The sequence below is a fragment of the Ailuropoda melanoleuca genome, chromosome 11, assembly GCF_002007445.2.
Source record: "Ailuropoda melanoleuca isolate Jingjing chromosome 11, ASM200744v2, whole genome shotgun sequence".
Taxonomy (NCBI): Eukaryota; Metazoa; Chordata; class Mammalia; order Carnivora; family Ursidae; genus Ailuropoda; species Ailuropoda melanoleuca.
The window spans coordinates 56700425-56708332 of NC_048228.1; the positions used below are offsets into that span (position 1 = coordinate 56700425).

The 7908-nt window shown below is 37.9% G+C and overlaps 1 non-coding gene across 1 annotated transcript; it reads left to right on the top strand.

The window, feature by feature from the left end:
* The first annotated feature begins 4097 nt into the window (after positions 1-4097).
* On the top strand, positions 4098-4200 carry LOC117804496. Its single transcript, XR_004628982.1, has one exon. It is a non-coding gene; the product is annotated as a U6 spliceosomal RNA (small nuclear RNA).
* The last annotated feature ends 3708 nt before the right edge of the window (positions 4201-7908 follow it).

Consider the following 7908-nt stretch of genomic DNA (forward strand, 5'->3'; position numbering starts at 1 on the left):
TCAGACGCTTAACCAACTGAGCCATCCAGGCACCCCAAAAAACTATTAGTTTTTCAATTTCATTCCCAGGGAATTTCAAATTTTCAGGCTTTACTATGAATGAATCCATGCAGGATTTAGAAGACTAAAAACAAAGGGAGGAAAGCCAAAGAGGAATACCAGTTTCCAGCATCTGCCCCAGGGCTTTGCCACCAAAACACCACCCTGCTTCTTTTTGAGGTGACTACACCCTCTCTTCTCTAAGCTTTGGAATCTCTTCTGTATATGTTCACGAGCACTTGTCTCTCTGACAAAGTTTCATTGTCAGGGAATTTCCAGATAGGGATCTCTGAGTTAAAATTCCAAACTATATGCATCCACCCATCCTTATATTATAATTACCCTCTTGCGGCTTTTAAAAAATAACTACATACATCAACAGTTTCGCAATTGCTTCAGAGAGTGGTAAGATTAGTATGCAAATTCCTAGAGAAATTATGTAGGTGACCACAGTTATTAATGTGAACATTGTTAAAATGTTTGAATGCTGTCATGATGGGACCAACAGACCAAATTTGAAGATTTTATCAACACGAAGCTGTTGACTCAGCACTTGAGAACTGGATTTGAGAGTGCTGTTGCCTGAGCTGCATGCTGCCTGCTTTGGGGTTTTCTCTCATACAGAACATCATGCAGTATTTTGGGGTGACAATAAGAAATTTTTCCCATAATAACCACAACTTAAATTACAATCTGGTAGCAGTTTTGCTATGTCTTTATATGATAACTAGTCAACAACAATTTTTTTCTCTATTAATTTCACTTTGGTCAAATATTTTTCAGAATGAAATGAGAATACAGGACTTTCCTGCATATCTGCAAATTCATTTATTATGAAACAACAAATAACATCACAGATTATAAGAATTGAGAAAAACTACAGATGTATTGATATTACGGTGATTTCACTATTTGGTCCAGGAGGTGAAATGCTTGTACATCCTGGTTGTGTAGGGCCTGCACATTTCCTTAAGTTGTTCCTAGACTCTCTACCTCATTTCCTACTTAAATTAGCATTATTTAAATGAGCAGAGAGTTCACTGAACAGTACTTAATACTGTGAATAAACTGGGCTTGCTCTTTCCATTCCCAAACCCTTTTTTATCTGTTTGTTTGTCTGGACAGGTGGAAGATAGGACTTGGTACATCAGCTTACTTTAGTAAGAGTGGTGATTTTGCCTGAGCCTGAGTCTAAACAAAAGCTTACCCAGCTGGAACCAGATCATCCATCTGTATTGTTGATATAATATTTTTGCATTTGTTGATTTGTTATTAAGCCCTTTTATTGTGCTCGTGTCCTAAATTCCGTCTTTAAATACACTCCAGCGCTCAGGCTACAAAAATGGATTGTTTCATCACCAAGGTCTTCTTAGAAATAAAATAATTATCACTTACTTATCTATTGATTGATTGTAAGCATGTGAAAAAAATAAATTAAAATGAATTAAAATAGAAAGAAGAAAAAAAATCACATGTATATGAAATAATCTTTTTTTTGAAAGAAAAAGAAACTGTGTTTGTTCTTAACCTATAAATTGTAAATAAATTCTCATTGCAGAAACTTTAGGCAATACTGATAATCGGAAGTGAAAAAAAATCTAAACTTCATGTACATTACTTTATTGTGTTTGTTTTTCAGTGTGTGTTTGTATGTGTAGTCAAGGGGTTTACTTTCGGGATTGGAATAGTATAAGAAATATCGTTTATATCCTTTCTATTCCATCTAAGGCTTAGTTATAAGAATTTCTTCATTCTTTAAATGGCCCTCCAGGTCACGATTTTTAGCAGTGGTATCATAGTCAAACAGATGGAAATTACATATTTATATAACCATTCACCCAAGTGACAGAAATTTAGGTTATTTTTTATGTTATTACAAAATAATGCCCTAATGAACATTCATGTATATAAATATTTATGTTTTTCTCTGTTATTTTCAGGTCGAATTCCTGTAAGTGGTATGGCTAAAAACAATTTATGTTTTTAAGATAGATTTTTGAATATATCATCAAATTACCTTCCAAAAAAGTTGTACCAGTTTATAAACTTACACTCACTGTCTGCAACACAGAGTATTATCAGACTTTTTAATACCTGATGCTGATTGCTAAACAATAGTATATTCTTATTTTAATTTGCATTTTTTTCCTGAAGATTTTATTTATTTATTTGAGAGAGAACAAGCATGAAAGCACCAGGTGGGGGGAAGAGCAGAGGGAGAGGGAGAAGCAGACTCCCTGCTGAGCAGGGAGCCTGATTCGGGGCTCAATTCCAGGATCCTGAGATCATGACCTGAGCTGAAGGAGAGCTTAAAGGACTGAGCCACCCGGGTTTCCCAAATTTGCATTTTTTTTTAAATTTTATTTATTTGTGTGACAGAGAGACAGACAGCGAGAGAGGGAACACAAGCAGGGGAGAGGGAGAGGAAGAAGCAGGCTCCCAGCCGAGGAGCCCGATGTGGGACTCGATTCCGGAATGCCGGGATCACACCCTGAGCCGAAGGCAGACGCTTAATGACTGCGCTACCCAGGCGCCCCCTAAATTTGCATTTTTTAATTACAAATAAAACTAACATCTTTCTCTTCATCCTTTGTATATCTTCTATGAATTGCTAGTTACGTACTCATTTTTTTCTACTGAACATGCTCATCTTTTATTTTGATTTTTTTTTAAAGATTTTTATTTATTAATTTGACAGAGATAGAGACAGCCAGCGAGAGAGGGAACACAAGCAGGGGGAGTGGGAGAGGAAGAAGCAGGCTCATAGCAGAGGAGCCTGATGTGGGGCTCAATCCCATAACGCCGGGATCACGCCCTGAGCCGAAGGCAGACGCTTAACTGCTGTGCCACCCAGGTGCCCCTTATTTTGATATTTTAGGAGTCTTTTTTAATATAAAATGCGTTAACACTTGGTCATATGCATTGCAAATATTCTCCTTCTTTGTAAATTACTTTCTTATCTGGTTTACAGGTTTTTAGGAGTAGATCGTGATGCTAATAACCTTGTTAAGGGGAGAAATTAAACAAAGATAGATGATCTGGGAGGAACTGATTGAGTTAGGGACATGAGACGGTTTTTGGATTACATTAGAATTTGAATGATTGGCTTACTGTTTTGGACAATGAAATTATTATTTTGGTACTTTAGCCTCTACTATTTTTAACTCTCGAAGCAACCCTTTAACCTGCTATCAACGTATTTAAGTCACAGATCTACTGAAGTGGCAAAAGCAGAATTTACAAGCCAGGTTTGTCCAATTCCAAAGTCTATTCTTATGATTATACCACATTACTTCTAAAGATTACATTTTATCCCTGTGCTTCTTCAGTATGTTTTTAATGTATGATATTCCATACAGTTGGTGTTCCATAAACTCACCATGACTGAGTTCATTTCTCAACTACATAGATGTGGACACAAAAGACACAGAAAGGATAAGTATCTTCCCCAAGATTACCCAGCTTGTAAAACTAATCCAGGGAAAGGGGGGAAGGCCAAGAATAGTGAGATCTAATCCATTAAATAGTGAGATCTAATCCATCAATCTTTTCATCTTGTGTTTCTTCCTTTGCTTTTTATGCCTAGAAAGTTCTCTACCTAGAGGTAAGAGAAAACAATTATGTTTCATTCTAATTGTTTCTGGTGCTGGCTTGCATATTTATGTTTAACTCAAGACTATCTGGAATATATTTTGGTGAGAGAAATAAATTAGAGGTTTTATCCTAAGGTGGGGGGGCTTGATGAAATGATTCAAAGTTTTATCTGAAAGACTATATAGAAGGCAATTGCTGAGAAATATTTGAAGAAGAGAATTAGAACAGAGAACTAGTATTGCCAGCAAATTAAAATAATAATTATGCAATAATTAAAACAACACACACTGTTTTAAGAAAAAAATCAACTCTGTTCAGTGTAAAGGAACAATTAATGTGAAAATCTGTTTTTCTCAAAGAGCATATTAGTTTATTAATTTTGGATTTGATTTTTCAGATCTAAGGAATGTCAAAACAATTACTGAAAAAATACAGTACCCCAAATAAAAATCCAAACAAGCCCGGTGCTTGTTTCTGCAGCATATATTAAAAAATTGGATCCATGCAGAGGTTAGCATGAGCCCTGCCAAGGATGACACACAAATTTGTGAAGCAGTCCCTACTTTTCAGTTACGCAAGGTGAATTTTATACCTCAATAAAGTTGAAAAAAAATATAAGCCTGAATTTTTTCATAACAAGACTTGCCCTTAATGAATTGTGACAGTGAAATAATCCTTTTGACATGGTGCAGTTGTTATGGCTATAAACATAGGTGTCATGGCAGATGTTGGCTGCAGAGGCTACTGAGCCGAAGAGGGAACACTTTCAGGCTTTGTTTATGTGGGTGTGGTGCTCTGTGCACGCTCCACACCCCTGCCTCCTTGCAATGTGCATCTGCAGCAGAGCGCTGTCTTCCCTCTTATCCTATCTTTCTACTCCCGAACTGCAGTTGGGTTGGGTCATCATGAACTGTGTCTTCTTTCTTGTTGTGCTGGGATTTGGATAAGCAGGAACCTCTCCCTGGAATTATGAGGATGTTCAAAAGGGTCTCCAGGTGGAAAGCATTTGGCCTTGACATGATGTAGAAAAGAAAGGAATGCTTGGAAAGATAATAATCCTAGAATCAAGGAGTTTTAAAAATAGGAGGAAGGGTTTTCTTTCAATCTTCTATTATTCAACCAAAATCTATAAATGTATATGTGGTTTTCAGGATGAGGAACTCAATAACAGAAATGGAAAACTAAAGGTTGGCTATGAACCCTGAGGTTGAGGGGACTTACATGCTAACCCTTTTTTTCCTCAGTGACATTTACGAAGTATGGGAAATATATTTCCTTCTAAGAAAAGCAAGTATGGCAAGATCCCAACTTTTCTATAGGAATCAGTCAATTCTATTTTTCTGCTCCTAATTGTCCTGGATTCTTAAATGACATCTGACTTCTGAACTCTCCAAGTTGTAGTCTGGGTGAAGCACTTTCACTGTCTCCACTGAAAATGCAGTATTGCTTCAGTGGAGAATCATGCCTTATTTGCAGCACTCAAGTGGTGTAAGTTAAGGTTCCTGCCCCACAGATAAGGGATGGTCATATAGAGAAAATCTGCCACTCTGATTTGCAAAATTTATAGAAACTCCAAATTTCAAGGGCTAGTTTATGAGGAATGGCTGGCTTCTGTTCATTTTTCATCTTTGCATTTTCTATGGTACCTTGCAGCATAAAGTCTTATGCATATAATTTTTAATAGTAAAACAATAAATACAAACAGTAAATATTGAACTGAGGGGTCTAGTCAAAGGAAAACTTTTTGTTAATTTTAAGGCCAAGAGGCAAAAAAAAGAAAGATGTTACAAACCTTACTGATTATTTCTTCCTTACATTTACCATTGGTCATAATTTAGTAGAAAGATCCCTCCCAAAGTCAGCTTTCTTTTCTAGGAGAACTGTATACAAGTGTTATAGAAAGTAGATATTCCCTTTTGCCTTGAAATATGTATCCTTTTGCAATGTGAAAGCTGAAGTTCAAGTCTCTCAGATTCAGACTGATCAGCAGTGTTTTCAAAGATAAGTAGCATTTTCCCTTCATTATTAGATATTTATGAATCTATTAGATATGGTTCCTCCCTGCACATCCCTTGAACTTTTTTTTTTTTTTTTGAGTTCGAGAAAGGTGGGGGAGGGACAGAAGAAGAGGGAGAGAGAGAATCTTAAGCACGGAACCCGATGCAGGGCTTGAACTCACATCCCTGAGATCATGACCTGAGCCAAAATCCAGAGTGGGACGCTAAACCAACTGAGCCACACAGGCACCCCTTGAACTTTTTAATACTAGCAGATTAATTTGAAATAATCCCATCAGCAGACTGAGCTAAACTTGGGAAGTCATGATTTAGTATTAAAGGATGGCAACCAGGAGTAATAATGACTGTGTCATAGAGCCCGTAAGACCACACAGCCTGAGGAGCGAAACCCAGGTGATGGCGAGTGGGGGGGAGGTGCGGTGGGGTAAAAGGAATTAAGAAAAGGAGGAAATCTGCTTGTGAACTGACACCATGGACCTTCAACTACAGCCAAAAATACATTGATATCTATGAACACTGGGGGGTCTAGAGCTGAAATTAAAAAGACATAGATACAGTCTGACAGACCTACTCTGATTTCTAGCTCTGGGGTTTTCTCTAGTTTCCACTCAATGCCCATCCTCCTTAAAGTTCTTTGTACCTCCCACTGTCTTTCCATAAAGACAATAGTTTCTCTGACACTCCTTTCCAGAAACTGGGGTCTTGCTATCGGAGTTAGAGTTCCCACTAGCTGAGAATTCACTGAGATAGTCAGTGCTGCCTGGATCTCTGTGTATTGCCTACTGGAAGACTGCCTTCCTGCCATGTCCTATCCATCTAATGTTACAGTTTTCTCACCTGGGATTTGATTGCTTCTTTATCACTATTCTTTCCATGTAATGTGTTCTACTTTGCTTCTCTGAGCAGACCCTCGTGCAATCCTATATCTGCCCTTACTTGCCTTTAGGAAGAGCCAGTGCTGGACCTGTATTTTGGCCTGTCCCCATGGTTAAAAACAATCCTGGTTCTCATTCATCTGCTCATTCATCAAACGTCATTTATATTCCTACTACATGTAGGTACTTGAGATATAATGACAGAAATAACCATGGATGGACACAGGTACTCTCACATACTGTCATGGGAGTATAAATTGGTAAATGACATTGGGAAGCAATTTGACAATATTTTGCAAAGTTGCACATGGAGACTCCCTATTATCCAGCTATTTACTGTCTCAGTTTGTACTTATAAAAACTCTTGTTTCTCAAAAACAAAACAAAACAAAACCCATCACCAACAAAAAACAAACCAGAAAAAAAATTCTTGTTTCTCTGCATTTGTTTCACATACTTCTCTTTCATTTATAATTTATTATATAGATGATGTAAAATTTATAATTAATGGGCATTGTATATAGGTACTTAAATTCACTAAAGTGAATTAAAAAGTTATTCCCTGGGTACTGATGCTCAGTTAGAGCTCGACTTTTGTCTTTACAAGGTTCCTTCCAAAAAGAAGATCCCTACCTCATTCCCACAGTTCATCTGAGCTCAGATATTTCAACTTCTGTCAAAGTTCTCAGGCTTGAACAGCAGCACAGCAGATCCTCCCAAGCGCAAATACGACAACACAAATTACGCACTGTCAATTCTTTAAAATACAGAATTATATACAATTCTATTATTCATCTGCTGAAAATTTTCGCATGAATTAAACATTTGTGACCACAGAGGAAAGTATAAGGTATGAGATGTGCTCCTTTGAGGAGGTGCAACCCACATCTAAGTCAGTGTTGCTCCATAGCCCCGAAAGAAACATGTCACTTCCCCCCTGGTTACTGTTTCCAAAGGAAAACTGCTTAATCTTTGTTCTATTTGAAGCCAAAGCATGCCTTCATGTGCAAATAAGACAGTGGAGAGCAAAGGAGAAACTGACAAAGTGACCCTGAGATGACCCTCCAGGACTTGTGCAACCCTCCTCTCCGGCTTCATTAGCTTGTCACTACAAACTGAGGTGATGTTTCATTTTTGTGTCTAGATAATGATGCTTAAAGACTTTATCTGATTATCAGATATTGGCACCTATTTGGAGAGTTTGCAGGGTATTGCCTTGCATGTGGCTGGGAGCTCTGCTACAGCGAGGTTCCTCCCTGCAGCCTTCCCATCCTACTGGCTGATAGGATGTTTGCTACCCTTGCTGCTATTGATGTGTATCAGCCTGGCACTCTGCCTCTAACTACCACTGGCATTGCCTGCCCAGCTCCTGAGTGGTGACA